We start from the raw sequence: 16,581 nt of genomic DNA, 5'->3' as shown, positions 1-16,581 counted from the left end.
CTATGCATCAATATGATCTTGCATGTGCGTAGGAAAATTTTGAAATTACTACGTTCCCCAACAGTGGTATCAGAGCCTAGGTTTTATATGTTGATGTTATATGCACGAGTAGAACACAAGTGAGTTGTGGGCGATATAAGTCATACTGCTTACCAGCATGTCATACTTTGGTTCGGCGGTATTGTTGGACGAAGCGGCCCAGACCGACATTACGCGTACGCTTACGCGAGACCGGTTCTCCCGACGTGCTTTGCACAGAGGTGGCTTGCGGGTGACAGTTTCTCCAATTTTAGTTGAACCAAGTGTGGCTACGCCCGGTCCTTGCGAAGGTTAAAACAGCACCAACTTGACAAACTATCATTGTGGTTTTGATGCGTAGGTAAGATTAGTTCTTGCTTAAGCCCGTAGCAGCCACGTAAAACTTGCAACAACAAAGTAGAGGACGTCTGACTTGTTTTGCAGGGCATGTTGTGATGTGATATGGTCAAGACATGATGCTGAATTTTATTGTATGAGATGATCATGTTTTGTAACCGAGTTATCGGCAACTGGCAGGAGCCATATGATTGTCGCTTTATTGTATGCAATGCAATCGCGATGTAATGCTTTACTTTATCACTAAGCGGTAGCGATAGTCGTGGAAGCACAAGCTTGGCGAGACGACAACGATGCTACGATGGAGATCAAGGTGTCACGCCGGTGACGATGGTGATCACGACGGTGCTTCGGAGATGGAGATCACAAGCACAAGATGATGATGGCCATATCATATCACTTATATTGATTGCATGTGATGTTTATCTTTTATGCATCTTATCTTGCTTTGATTGACGGTAGCATTATAAGATGATCTCTCACTAATTATCAAGAAGTGTTCTCCCTGAGTATGCACCATTGCGAAAGTTCTTCGTGCTGAGACACCACGTGATGATCGGGTGTGATAGGCTCTACGTTCAAATACAACGGGTGCAAAACAGTTGCACACGCGGAATACTCAGGTTATACTTGACGAGCCAAGCATATACAGATATGGCCTCGGAACACGGAGACCGAAAGGTCGAGCGTGAATCATATAGTAGATATGATCAACATAGTGATGTTCACCAATGAAACTACTCCATCTCACGTGATGATCGGACATGGTTTAGTTGATTTGGATCACGTAATCACTTAGAGGATTAGAGGGATGTCTATCTAAGTGGGAGTTCTTTAAGTAAATTAACTGAACTTAAATTTATCATGAAACTTAGTACCTGATAAGTATCTTGCTTGTTTATGCTTGATTGTAGATAGATGGCTCGTGCTGTTGTTCCGTTGAATTTTAATGCGTTCCTTGAGAAAGCAAAGTTGAAAGATGATGGTAGCAATTACACGGACTAGGTCCGTAACTTGAGGATTATCCTCATTGCTGCACAGAAGAATTACGTCCTGGAAGCACCGCTGGGTGCCAGGCCTGCTGCTGGAGCAACGCCGGATGTTATGAACGTCTGGCAGAGCAAAGCTGATGACTACTCAATAGTTCAGTGTGCCATGCTTTACGGCTTAGAATCCGGACTTCAACGACGTTTTGAACGTCATGGAGCATATGAGATGTTCCAGGAGTTGAAGTTAATATTTCAAGCAAATGCCCGGATTGAGAGATATGAAGTCTCCAATAAGTTCTATAGCTGTAAGATGGAGGAGAACAGTTCTGTTAGTGAGCATATACTCAAAATGTCTGGGTATAATAATCACTTGATTCAATTGGGAGTTAATCTTCCAGATGATTGCGTCATTGACAGAATTCTCCAATCACTGCCACCAAGCTACAAGAGCTTCATGATGAACTATAATATGCAAGGGATGAATAAGACTATTCCCGAGCTCTTCGCAATGCTGAAAGCTGTGGAGGTAGAAATCAAGAAGGAGCATCAAGTGTTGATGGTCACGACGATGGTGATCAAGGTGTCGCACCGGTGACGATGGTGATCACGACGGTGCTTCGAAGTGTTCTCCCTGAGTATGCACCGTTGCGAAAGTTCTTCGTGCTGAGACACCACGTGATGATCAGGTGTGATAGGCTCTACGTTCAAATACAACGGGTGCAAAACAGTTGCACACGCGGAATACTCAGGTTATACTTGACGAGCCAAGCATATACAGATATGGCCTCGGAACACGGAGACCGAAAGGTCGAGCGTGAATCATGTAGTAGATATGATCAACATAGTGATGTTCACCAATGAAACTACTCCATCTCACGTGATGATCAGACATGGTTTAGTTGATTTGGATCACGTAATCACTTAGAGGATTAGAGGGATGTCTATCTAAGTGGGAGTTCTTAAGTAATATGATTTATTGAACCTAAATTTATCATGAACTTAGTACCTGATAGTATCTTTCTTGTTTATGTTTGATTGTAGATAGATGGCCCGTGCTGTTGTTCCGTTGAATTTTAATGCGTTCCTTGAGAAAGCAAAGTTGAAAGATGATGGTAGCAATTACACGGACTGGGTCCGTAACTTGAGGATTATCCTCATTGCTGCACAGAAGAATTACGTCCTGGAAGCACCGTTGGGTGCCAGGCCTGCTGCTGGAGCAACACCAGATGTTATGAACGTCTGGCAGAGCAAAGCTGATGACTACTCGATAGTTCAGTGTGCCATGCTTTACGGCTTAGAATCGGGACTTCAATGACGTTTTGAACGTCATGGAGCATATGAGATGTTCCAGGAGTTGAAGTTAATATTTCAAGCAAATGCCCGGATTGAGAGATATGAAGTCTCCAATAAGTTCTATAGCTGCAAGATGGAGGAGAACAGTTCTGTCAGTGAGCATATACTCAAAATGTCTGGGTATAATAATCACTTGATTCAATTGGGAGTTAATCTTCCAGATGATTGTGTCATTGACAGAATTCTACAATCACTGCCACCAAGCTACAAGAGCTTCATGATGAACTATAATATGCAAGGGATGAATAAGACTATTCCCGAGCTCTTCGCAATGCTGAAGGCTGCGGAGGTAGAAATCAAGAAGGAGCATCAAGTGTTGATGGTCAACAAGACCACTAGTTTCAAGAAAAAGGGCAAAGGGAAGAAGAAGGGGAACTTCAAAAAGAACAGCAAGCAAGTTGCTACTCAAGAGAAGAAACCCAAACCTGGACCTAAGCCTGAAACTGAGTGCTTCTACTGCAAGCAGACTGGTCACTGGAAGCGGAACTGCCCCAAGTATTTGGCGGATAAGAAGGATGGCAAGGTGAACAAAGGTATATGTGATATACATGTTATTGATGTGTACCTTACTAATGCTCGCAGTAGCACCTGGGTATTTGATACTGGTTCTGTTGCTAATATTTGCAACTCGAAACAGGGACTACAGATTAAGCGAAGATTGGCTAAGGACGAGGTGACGATGCGCGTGGGAAACGGTTCCAAAGTCGATGTGATCGCAGTCGGCACGCTACCTCTACATCTACCTTCGGGATTAATATTAGACCTAAATAATTGTTATTTGGTGCCAGCGTTAAGCATGAACATTATATCTGGATCTTGTTTGATGTGAGACGGTTATTCATTTAAATCAGAGAATAATGGTTGTTCTATTTATATGAGTAATATCTTTTATGGTCATGCACCCTTGAAGAGTGGTCTATTCTTATTGAATCTGGATAGTAGTAACACACATATTCATAATGTTGAAACCAAAAGATGCAGAGTTGATAATGATAATGCAACATATTTGTGGCACTGCCATTTAGGTCATATCGGTGTAAAGCGCATGAAGAAACTCCATACTGATGGACTTTTGGAACCACTTGATTATGAATCACTTGGTACTTGCGAACCGTGCCTCATGGGCAAGATGACCAAAACACCGTTCTCCGGTACTATGGAGAGAGCAACAGATTTGTTGGAAATCATACATACAGATGTATGTGGTCCGATGAATATTGAGGCTCGTGGCGGATATCATTATTTTCTCACCTTTACAGATGACTTAAGCAGATATGGGTATATCTACTTAATGAAACATAAGTCTGAAATGTTTGAAAAGTTCAAAGAATTTCAGAGTGAAGTTGAAAATCATCGTAACAAGAAAATAAAGTTTCTACGATCTGATCGTGGAGGAGAATATTTGAGTTACGAGTTTGGTGTACATTTGAAAAATTGTGGAATAGTTTCGCAACTCACGCCACCCGGAACACCACAACGTAATGGTGTGTCCGAATGTCGTAATCGTACTTTACTAGATATGGTGCGATCTATGATGTCTCTTACTGATTTACCGCTATCATTTTGGGGATACGCTCTAGAGACGGCCGCGTTCACGTTAAATAGGGCACCATCAAAATCCGTTGAGACGACGCCTTATGAACTGTGGTTTGGCAAGAAACCAAAGTTGTCGTTTCTGAAAGTTTGGGGCTGCGATGCTTATGTGAAAAAGCTTCAAACTGATAAGCTCGAACCCAAATCGGAGAAATGTGTCTTCATAGGATATCCAAAGGAGACTATTGGATACACCTTCTATCACAGATCCGAAGGCAAGACTTTTGTTGCTAAATTCGGAAACTTTCTGGAGAAGTTGTTTATCTCGAAAGAAGTGAGTGGGAGGAAAGTAGAACTTGACGAGGTAACTGTACCTGCTCCCTTATTGGAAAGTAGTACATCACAGAAAACTGTTTCTATGACACCTACACCAGTTAGTGAGGAAGCTAATGATGATGATCATGAAACTTCAGAACAAGATACTACTGAACCTCGTAGATCAACCAGAGTAAGATCCACGCCAGAGTGGTACGGTAATCCCGTTCTGGAAGTCATGCTACTAGATCATGATGAACCTACGAACTATGAAGAAGCGATGGTGAGCCCAGATTCCGCAAAATGGCTTGAGGCCATGAAATCTGAGATGGGATCCATGTATGAGAACAAAGTATGGACTTTGGTTGACTTGCCCGATGATCGGCAAGCAATTGAGAATAAATGGATCTTCAAGAAGAAGACTGACGCTGACGGTAATATTACTGTCTATAAAGCTCGACTTGTCGCAAAAGGTTTTCGGCAAGTTCAAGGGATTGACTACGATGAGACCTTCTCACCCGTAGCGATGCTTAAGTCTGTCCGAATCATGTTAGCAATTGCCACATTTTATGATTATGAAATTTGGCAGATGGATGTCAAAACTGCTTTCCTGAATGGATTTCTGGAAGAAGAGTTGTATATGATGCAACCAGAAGGTTTTGTCGATCCAAAGGGAGCTAACAAAGTGTGCAAGCTCCAACGATCCATTTATGGACTGGTGCAAGCCTCTCGGAGTTGGAATAAACGCTTTGATAGTGTGATCAAAGCATTTGGTTTTATACAGACTTTTGGAGAAGCCTGTATTTACAAGAAAGTGAGTGGGAGCTCTATAACATTTCTGATATTATATGTAGATGACATATTACTAATTGGGAATGATATAGAATTTCTGGATAGCATAAAGGGATACTTGAATAAGAGTTTTTTAATGAAAGACCTCGGTGAAGCTGCTTACATATTAGGTATTAAGATCTATAGAGATAGATCAAGACGCTTAATTGGAGTTTCACAAAGCACATACCTTGACAAAGTTTTGAAGAAGTTCAAAATGGATCAAGCAAAGAAAGGGTTCTTGCCTATGTTAGAAGGTGTGAAGTTGAGTAAGACTCAATGCCCGACCACTGCAGAAGATAGAGAGAATATGAAAGATGTTCTTCAACCATAGGCTATATCATGTATGCAATGCTGTGTACCAGACCTGATGTGTGCCTTGCTATAAGTCTAGAAGGGAGGTACCAAAGTAATCCAGTAGTGGATCACTGGACAGCGGTCAAGAACATCCTGAAGTACCTGAAAAGGACTAAGGATATGTTTCTCGTATATGAAGGTGACAAAGAGCTCATCGTAAATGGTTACGCTGATGCAAGCTTTGACACTGATCCGGACGATTCTAAATCGCAAACCGGATACGTGTTTACATTAAACGGTGGAGCTGTCAGTTGGTGCAGTTCTAAACAAAGCGTCGTGGCGGGATCTACGTGTGAAGCGGAATACATAGCTGCTTCGGAAGCAGCAAATGAAGGAGTCTGGATGAAGGAGTTCATATCCGATCTAGGTGTCATACCTAGTGCATCGGGTCCAATGAAAATCTTTTGTGACAATACTGGTGCAATTGCCTTGGCAAAGGAATCCAGATTTCACAAGAGAACCAAGCACATCAAGAGACGCTTCAATTCCATCCGGGATCTAGTCCAGGTGGGAGACATAGAGATTTGCAAGATACATACGGATCTGAATGTTGCAGACCCGTTGACTAAGCCTCTTCCACGAGCAAAACATGATCAGCACCAAGGCTCCATGGGTGTTAGAATCATTACTGTGTAATCTAGATTATTGACTCTAGTGCAAGTGGGAGACTGAAGGAAATATGCCCTAGAGGCAATAATAAAGTTATTATTTATTTCCTTATATCATGATAAATGTTTATTATTCATGCTAGAATTGTATTAGCCAGAAACATAATACATGTGTGAATACATAGACAAACAAAGTGTCACTAGTATGCCTCTACTTGACTAGCTCGTTAATCAAAGATGGTTATGTTTCCTAACCATGAACAATGAGTTGTTATTTGATTAACGGGATCACATCATTAAGTGAATGATCTGATTGACATGACCCATTCCATTAGCTTAGCACCCGATCGTTTAGTATGTTGCTATTGCTTTCTTCATGACTTATACATGTTCCTATGACTATGAGATTATGCAACTCCCGTTTGCCGGAGTAACACTTTGTGTGCTACCAAACGTCACAACGTAACTGGGTGATTATAAAGGAGCTCTACAGGTGTCTCCAAAGGTACATGTTGGGTTGGCGTATTTCGAGATTAGGATTTGTCACTCCGATTGTCGGAGAGGTATCTCTGGGCCCTCTCGGTAATGCACATCACTTAAGCCTTGCAAGCATTGCAACTAATGCGTTAGTTGCGGGATGATGTATTACAGAACGAGTAAAGAGACTTGCCGGTAACAAGATTGAACTAGGTATTGAGATACCGACGATCGAATCTCGGGTAAGTAACATACCGATGACAAAGGGAACAGCGTATGTTGTTATGCGGTCTGACCGATAAAGATCTTCGTAGAATATGTAGGAGCCAATATGAGCATCCAGGTTCCGCTATTGGTTATTGACCGGAGACATGTCTCGGTCATGTCTACATTGTTCTCGAACCCGTAGGGTCCGCACGCTTAAGGTTATGATGACAGTTATATTATGAGTTTATGCATTTTGATGTACCGAAGGTTGTTCGGAGCCCCGGATGTGATCACGGACATGACGAGGAGTCTCGAAATGGTCGAGACATAAAGATTTATATATTGGAAGCCTATGTTTGGATATCGGAAGTGTTCCAGGTGAAATCAGGATTTTACCGGAGTACCGGGAGGTTACCGGACCCCCCCCCCCGGGAGCTATATGGGCCATAGTGGGCCTTAGTGGAAAAGAGAAGGGGCAGCCCAAGATGGGCCGCGCGCCCCTCCCCTCCCTTGGTCCGAATAGGACAAGGAGAGGGGGCCGGGCCCCCTCTCTCTTTTCCCCCCTCCGCGAATCCTATTCCAACTAGGATTGGGGGGGATCCTACTCCCAGAGGGAGTAGGACTCTCCTGGCGCGCCTCTCCTAGGCCGGCCACCCCCCTTTAGTCCTTTATATACTGAGGCAGGGGCACCCCAGAGAGACACAAGTTCATCCACGTGATCTTATTCTTAGCCGTGTGTGGCGCCCCCTTCCACCATAGTCCTCGATAATATTGTAGCGGTGCTTAGGCGAAGCCCTGCGACAGTAGTACATCAAGATCGTCACCACGCCGTCGTGATGACGGAACTCTTCCCCGACACTCTGCTGGATCGGAGTCCGGGATCGTCATCGAGCTGAACGTGTGCTAGAACTCGGAGGTGCCGTAGTTTCGGTGCTTGATCGGTCGGGCCGTGGAGACGTACGACTACATCAACCAAACGCTTCCGTTGTCGATCTACAAGGTATGTAGATCACACTCTCCCCTCGTTGCTATGCATTAATATGATCTTGCGTGTGCGTAGGAAAATTTTGAAATTACTACGTTCCCTAACAAGGCAAGGGTAAGAAGAACTTCAAGAAGGACGGCAAGTGGGTTGCCGCGCCCGGTAAGCAAGCTGCCGCGAAGAAGCCAAAGAATGGACCCAAGCCCGACACTGAGTGTTTTTATTGCAAGGGAAGTGGTCACTGGAAGCGGAACTGCCCCAAATACTTAGGGGACAAGAAGGCCGGCAACACTAAAGGTATATGTGATATACATGTAATTGATGTGTACCTTACCAGTACTCATATTAGCTCCTGGGTATTTGATACCGGTGCGGTAGCTCACATTTGTAACTCAAAGCAGGAGCTGCGGAACAAGCGGAGACTGGCGAAGGACGAGGTGACGATGCGCGTCGGGAATGGTTCCAAGGTCGATGTGATCGCTGTCGGCACGCTACCTCTACATTTACCTACGGGATTAGTTTTGAACCTCAATAATTGTTATTTAGTGTCAGCTTTGGGCATGAACATTGTATCAGGATCTCGTTTAATTTGAGATGGCTACTCATTTAAATCCGAGAATAATTGTTGTTCTATTTATATGAGAGATATGTTTTATGGTCATGCCCCACTGGTGAATGGTTTATTCTTAATGAATCTCGAGCGTAATGTTACACATATTCATAGAGTGAATACCAAAAGATGTAAGGTTGATAATGGTAGTCCCACATACTTGTGGCACTGCCGCCTTGGTCACATAGGTGTCAAACGCATGAAGAAGCTCCATGCAGATGGACTTTTGGAGTCTCTTGATTATGAATCATTTGACACGTGCGAACCATGCCTCATGGGTAAAATGACCAAGACTCTATTCTCAGGAACAATGGAGCGAGCAACCAACTTATTGGAAATCATACATACTGATGTGTGCGGTCCAATGAGTGTTGAGGCTCGCGGTGGCTATCGTTATGTTCTCACTCTCACTGATGACTTGAGTAGATACGGGTATGTCTACTTAATGAAACACAAGTCTGAGACCTTTGAAAAGTTCAAGGAATTTCAGAGTGAGGTTGAGAATCAACGTGACAGGAAAATCAAGTTCTTGCGATCAGATCGTGGGGGAGAATACTTGAGTCACGAATTTGGCACGCACTTAAGGAAATGTGGAATAGTTTCACAACTCACGCCGCCTGGAACACCTCAGCGTAATGGTGTGTCCGAACGTCGTAATCGCACTCTATTGGATATGGTGCGATCTATGATGTCTCTTACCGATCTACCGCTGTCATTTTGGGGCTATGCTTTAGAGACTGCCGCATTCACTTTAAATAGGGCTCCGTCGAAATCCGTTGAGACGACACCGTATGAATTATGGTTTGGGAAGAAACCTAAGCTGTCGTTTCTAAAAGTTTGGGGATGCGATGCTTATGTCAAGAAACTTCAACCTGAAAAGCTCGAACCCAAGTCGAAAAAATGCGTCTTCATAGGATACCCTAAAGAAACTATTGGGTATACCTTCTACCTCAGATCCGAAGGCAAGATCTTTGTTGCTAAGAATGGATCATTTCTAGAGAAAGAGTTTCTCTCGAAAGAAGTAAGTGGGAGGAAAGTAGAACTTGATGAAGTATTACCTCTTGAACTGGAAAGTGGCGCAACTCAGGAAAATGTTCCTGAGGTGCCTGCACCGACTAGAGAGGAAGTTAATGATGATGATCATGAAACTTCAGAACAAGTTGCTACTGAACTTCATAGGTCCACAAGGACACGTTCCGCGCCAGAGTGGTAGAGCAACCCTGTCTTGGAAATCATGTTGTTAGACAACGGTGAACCTTCAAACTATGAGGAAGCGATGGCGGGCCTAGATTCCGACAAATGGCTAGAAGCCATGAAATCCGAGATAGGATCCATGTATGAAAACGAAGTATGGACTTTGACTGACTTGCCCGATGATCGGCGATCCATAGAAAATAAATGGATCTTTAAAAAGAAGGCAGGCGCAGATGGTAATGTGACCATCTACAAGGCTCGACTCGTCGCTAAGGGTTATCAACAAGTTCAAGGGGTTGACTACGATGAGACTTTCTCACCCGTAGCGAAGCTGAAGTCCGTCCGAATCATGTTAGCAATTGCTGCATTCTATGATTATGAGATATGGCAAATGGACGTCAGAACGGCATTCCTTAACAACTTTCTTAAGGAAGAATTGTATATGATGCAGCCGGAAGGTTTTGTCGATCCTAAGAATGCTAACAAGGTGTGCAAGCTCCAACGCTCAATCTGTGGGCTGGTGCAAGCATCTCGGAGTTGGAACATTCGATTTGATGAGATGATCAAAGCGTTTGGGTTTACACAGACTTATGGAGAAGCCTGTGTTTACAAGAAAGTGAGTGGGAGCTCCGTAGCATTTCTCATATTATATGTGGATGACATACTGTTGATGGGAAATGATATAGAATTCTTGGAAAGCATAAAGGCCTACTTGAACAAGTGTTTTTCAATGAAGGACCTTGGAGAAGCTGCTTATATATTAGGCATCAAAATCTATAGAGATAGATCGAGACGCCTCATTGGTCTTTCACAAAGTACGTACCTTGACAAGATATTGAAGAAGTTCAATATGGATCAGTCCAAGAAGGGGTTCTTGCCTGTATTGCAAGGTGTGCAATTGAGCACGGCTCAATGCCCGACCACGGCAGAAGATAGAGAAAAGATGAGTGTCGTCCCCTATGCCTCGGCCATAGGGTCTATTATGCATGCCATGATGTGTACCAGACCTGATGTAAACCTTGCCGTAAGTTTGGTAGGAAGGTACCAAAGTAATCCCGGCATGGAACACTGGACAGCGGTCAAGAATATCCTGAAGTACCTGAAGAGGACTAAGGATATGTTTCTCGTTTATGAAGGTGACGAAGAGCTCGTCATAAAGGGTTACGTCGATGCTAGCTTCGACACAGATCTGGATGACTCTAAGTCACAAACCGGATACGTGTATATTTTGAATGGTGGGGCAGTAAGCTGGTGCAGTTGCAAGCAAAGCGTTGTGGCGGGATCTACATGTGAAGCAGAGTACATGGCAGTCTCGGAGGCAGCACAAGAAGCAATCTGGGTGAAGGAGTTCATTACCGACCTAGGAGTCATTCCCAATGCGTCGGGCCCGATGACTCTCTTTTGTGACAACACTGGAGCTATTGCCCTTGCCAAGGAGCCCAGGTTTCACAGGAAGACCAGGCATATCAAGCGTCGCTTCAACTCCATTCGTGAAAGTGTTCAAAATGGAGACACAGATATTTGTAAAGTACATACGGACCTGAATGTAGCAGATCCGTTGACTAAACCTCTCCCTAGAGCAAAACATGATAAACACCAGAACTCTATGGGTGTTCGATTCATCACAATGTAACTAGATTATTGACTCTAGTGCAAGTGGGAGACTGTTGGAAATATGCCCTAGAGGCAATAATAAAATGGTTATTATTATATTTCCTTGTTCATGATAATTGTCTATTGTTCATGCTATAATTGTGTTATCCAGAAATCGTGATACATGTGTGAATACATAGACCACAACACGTCCCTAGTGAGCCTCTAGTTGACTAGCTCGTTGATCAAAAGATAGTCATGGTTTCCTGACTATGGACATTAGATGTCATTGATAACGGGACCACATCATTAGGAGAATGATGTGATGGACAAGACCCAATCCTAAGCATAGCTCAAAGATCGTGTAGTTCGTTTGCTAGAGCTTTTCCGAATGTCAAGTATCATTTCCTTAGACCATGAGATTGTGCAACTCCCGGATACCGTAGGAGTGCTTTGGGTGTGCCAAACGTCACAATGTAACTGGGTGACTATGAAGGTGCACTACGGGTATCTCCGAAAGTGTCTGTTGGGTTGGCACGAATCGAGACTGGGATTTGTCACTCCGTATGACGGAGAGGTATCTCTGGGCCCACTCGGTAATGCATCATCATAATGAGCTCAGTGTGACCAAGTGGTTGATCACGGGATCATGCATTACGGTGCGAGTAAAGTGACTTGCCGGTAACGGGATTGAACGAGGTATTGGGATACCGACGATCGAGTCTCGGGCGAGTAACGTACCGATTGACAAAGGGAATTGTATACGGGATTGATTGAATCCTCGACATCATGGTTCATCCGATGAGATCATCGAGGAGCATGTGGGATCCAACATGGGTATCCAGATCCCGCTGTTGGTTATTGACCGGAGAGTCGCCTCGGTCATGTCTGTGTGTCTCCCGAACCCATAGGGTCTACACACTTAAGGTTCGGTGACGCTAGGGTTGTTGAGATATTAGTATGCGGTAACCCGAAAGTTGTTCGGAGTCCCAGATGAGATCCCGGACGTCATGAGGAGTTCCGGAATGGTCCGGAGGTGAAGAATTGTATATAGGAAGTCCAGTTTCGGCCACCGGGAAAGTTTCGGGGGTCACCTGTATTGTACCGGGACCACCGGAAGGGTCCCGGGGGTCCACCGGGTGGGGCCACCTATCCCGGAGGGCCCCATGGGCTGAAGTGGGAGGGGAACCAGCCCCTGATGGGCTGGTGCGCCCCCCTTGGGCCTTCCCCTGCGCCTAGGGTTGGAAACCCTAGGGGTGGGGGCGCCCCACTTGGCTTGGGGGGCAAGCCACCCCCCTTGGCCCCCGCCCCCCATCTAGATGGGATCTAGAGGGACCGGCGCCCCCCTGAACCCCTATATAAAGAGGGGGAGGGAGGGCTGCGCACCCTAGCCCCTGGCACCTCTCTCTCCCTCCCGTAACACCTTTCCCTCTCGCTGAGCTTGGCGAAGCCCTGCCGAGATCACCGCTGCTTCCACCACCACGTCGTCGTGCTGCTGGATCTCCATCAACCTCTCCTTCCCCCTTGCTGGATCAAGAAGGAGGAGACGTCTTCCCCAACCGTACGTGTGTTGAACACGGATGTGCCGTCCGTTCGGCGCTCGGTCATCGGTGATTTGGATCACGACGAGTACGACTCCATCAACCCCGTTCTCTTGAATGCTTCCGCTCACGATCTACAAGGGTATGTAGATGCACTCCCCTTTCCCTCGTTGCTAGATAACTCCATTGATTGATCTTGGTGATGCGTAGAAAATTTTAAATTCTGCTACGTTCCCCAACACTTTTAGTACATCTTCCAGGTGAAGGAGCTCCCCTTCAGTTAATTTTGTTTGTGTAGAAAAAAGATTGTGTCAAAAAATTGAAGGCATCAGTTCAAAAGGGTATAAGGCTGACAGGAAGTGGCCTCAGATCATGAAATTTCCTCTAAGAAAAAATAGCCACAAACAGGTTGAGTTCACCACATGGAATCTGTGAGTTCAAAAGAGAAACAAGCTCATTGTTACAACCGGCGAATGCCATGTCCAAGAAATTGGTTTGTGATACTGATACTGTGGGTTTTCCAAGGCAAAAACTTTAGTTTCCTTCAATTTATAATTATAGTTTAGTTCAATTTCTAATTTTAGTTCAGTTCAATATTCTAATTTTAGTTCAGTTAAATTCTTATTTTAGTCTATATTCTTGTGCTTACATCTAGTCTATATCAAAGTTTTGGTTGTGCCATGCATCACTCTTCAAATCAAACATTTGTTGTTGCTAGATAACAAAAAAGAGTTGTTAAATTTAGTAACAACTTACTGGTGGAGTTGTTTCTACCAAGAAACTCATGGAATTTATACTAGAATGCTACTACAGATTACTGCACACTGACTATCTCACCTTTGCCATATTTGTGCAGACTCTTAGACTTTCACATGCTCTGCCTTCATTCATGTAGATCTGCAACCCAATTGTTGGCTTACTGGTGAGTACCAACCTAAACATAGTTCTTGTGATGAAAAATGCCCTGCAACAGCATAAGATCCATTTCATCATAGTATTGGTGCTAGATACTTTTACACATAGTTCATACTAAACTATAAGTTATCTATGAAGCACTCTGTGCAGGAAATTATCTCATGAGTTGTGTGTAGCATTTGTGCCTGGTGGGTGTTCGTATAAATACCTAGGTGGCCACTGTTGGCTAGTTTTGTGTGCTTCAAATTCTTATCTAAACAAATTATTAGTATGACAGAGGATTTTTTATTTTGCTGAACATCCATGGAAGTTTAGAATACATCAGCAGTCTATGTGCGTCCAGCAGAGGTGATTTTTTCTGCTCACTAATGCAAGCCTTTTTTGTGTGCTACTTAGTAGTTTATATAAATGCTAATGAGATGAATAGCTATAGAAGTTGTTTGTGCTGATAATACACGGCTCATATTTTTCCTAACGGATACTTATGCAGAACACTCGAGCCACAACAGCTCCCAGGCCGTTCACCGTCGGCACCATAGTCCGTTCACCGCCGACACCCAAGGCCGTTCACCGACGCAATGATGAGGTCTGGCCGTCGTCACCCACGACCGCGCTCTCGCATCTCTCCAGCTTCAAGTAGTGTCCTCCTCAGCTGCAGGTCGCGTTCTCCTCCAGCTGCTATGGTGCACATTCAAGGCAGCAAGCACGCCACAGGTCGCAGCGCCGCCGTCGACCACATGTGCGCATGCGTGCGATTGATGCGTGTGTGCTTTAGGTATGCATCTCAATGCTTCCACCCTTCCTCTTCATGTAGCATATTCTAAAAAAATTAGGTGCTTTCAACTAAATAAAAAAATGCGCCACACAAGTTCAGGTATAACTGCTGCAGGATTTCAGAAATCTAAACAACAAAGCTCAAACCAAAAGCTAATGTATGTGTGATGTCCAGTTTCTTCTTTTGGTTCAGTTCAATATCTAAAATCTGTTCAGTTTAATTCGTATGCATCGTCCCGACAACGCATCAGGCAGCCACCGACCTCCTCTGCTTGGGCCACACCACCACCGGCCGGTCCACAATGGTTGCTGACAGCTGTCCAAGTTGAGAGCTGATGGTAGTCCTCTGCATGTGTCAACGACACACTCACGACAATCTCTCTCTCTCTCTCCCACTTTTGTTCTGCTATTAAAATGCGTACATGCCGTCTGCTAATTGAGTAGTTGGGGAGATGTGAAAAAGAACACGCTCTTTAGGTGTTCAGTACAATTTATTATTTTAGTTTAGTTCAAAAAAATCTTATTTTAACCTTGTAATATACATGGTTGGCAAAAAGATGACTATAGTTGTTATAGCAAAAGCAGTACAAACTTTTTAAAAGTTTATTTTTTGAACTTCTCCCAATAAAATACATGAACTTGATTATCTTTTTAACATCACTTACATCAGCTCGTTTGAATTTGTGCATGTGCTTGTAACACAATCAGTTCAGATCTCGAGAAAGCATAAGTTTGTTGACAAATATGTATATTAGTTCAGTTCTATTTTTGCGACTTTGCATGTTATGTTTGCCCACTATGCAAGTGTTCATGTTGCTGCTTCTAGAGAGTCCTAAATTTATAGAGGTTTTTACATTCTTTTTGGTTTTTGCTTTTTGGTTTTCATTTTTTATCTCTTCTTTGTCCCAGAGGGAAGCATCACTGGTTGGGATAGTTCAAAAAATAGAACTAGCAAGTTCTTGGCAAGAGCTTTCGCTGAACAGTTTTATGAACTTGCGCATGACCATGAAGTAGAAGAAAGCATAACATCAGTCCAACTGGTGGACGTGGAGGTGATTTTTGTATCTAAAAAAGCAAAACATCAGTCCGGCTGGTGGACGTGGAGGTGATTTTTGTATCTAAAATCATGTGTGCTTTTCTGTCCAATTGATTGTGTTAAAGGTAGCAAGGAAAAGCTATGAGAGAAGATTTTTTGTTCTAGAAGTGAACTATGTTTTTGTAAAAATTGTGTATGATAGTGAAGCTGTGCATGAGTATGTAATGTCTACAGAAAGGAAAATCATGCGTGTTGATTGATGAAAGTTCAATGTAAAATAGTAGTGCACATGGATATACTTTTTCCGCTCTGGTGTAGCAGTTCAACATGTATTATATTCTCAATGCATAATGAAACGCGGAAAAGGTTCAATATGTGTAGAGAAATTTGAAAACAGTTCAAAGAAAAACATCATGCGAACATGGAGTGAACATGGACAGATGAATGCGTTGCTAAACAGGGCTTCTGAATTTGCATTATCACCATGCTTTTTCCATTCGTATTCAGGTTGCAAAAATGTTCTTGTATGAGTACAAGCTAGTTGATCGATCTATCCACTGGATTCATTCCAGATGCTAGCTTATTCTTGGGAAGTCTTGATTTGAAGGAAAAAATCATGTTGACTAGCTGTTGTTATGCCTCAAAGTAGAGACTTTACCTTACATTTTGATATCTAATGTTGGTTTATAATTCTCTGAATTTATTTATCCATTATGATCTATTACTAGAACATCCTTTACTTGTTTTCTGCCGCGCGCCGTCCCAGCCTCCCTCCGCCGCCGCGCACCGCCATCCCCGCCCTGTGCCGCCACCCCAAGCTCCTCCGCCGTGCGCCGCCACTCCGAGCCCCGCCGCCCTGCGCCTGTCACCCCTCGCCTTGCGCAGCATCCT

General features: G+C 43.8%; 1 long non-coding RNA gene across 1 annotated transcript; it reads left to right on the top strand.

Moving 5' to 3' along the window:
• The first annotated feature begins 13,628 nt into the window (after positions 1-13,628).
• Positions 13,629-16,050, top strand: LOC147968027 (uncharacterized). The gene is made up of 3 exons (XR_015603219.1): positions 13,629-13,887; positions 15,564-15,706; positions 15,816-16,050. It is a non-coding gene; the product is annotated as an uncharacterized LOC147968027 (long non-coding RNA).
• The last annotated feature ends 531 nt before the right edge of the window (positions 16,051-16,581 follow it).

Source organism: Triticum urartu, chromosome 5A, assembly GCF_056163025.1.
Source record: "Triticum urartu cultivar PI428250 chromosome 5A, HENAU_Tu73, whole genome shotgun sequence".
NCBI classification, from domain to species: domain Eukaryota; kingdom Viridiplantae; phylum Streptophyta; class Magnoliopsida; order Poales; family Poaceae; genus Triticum; species Triticum urartu.
Note: the sequence above shows the minus strand (reverse complement) of the source record. Positions and strands in the feature narration are given on the sequence as shown.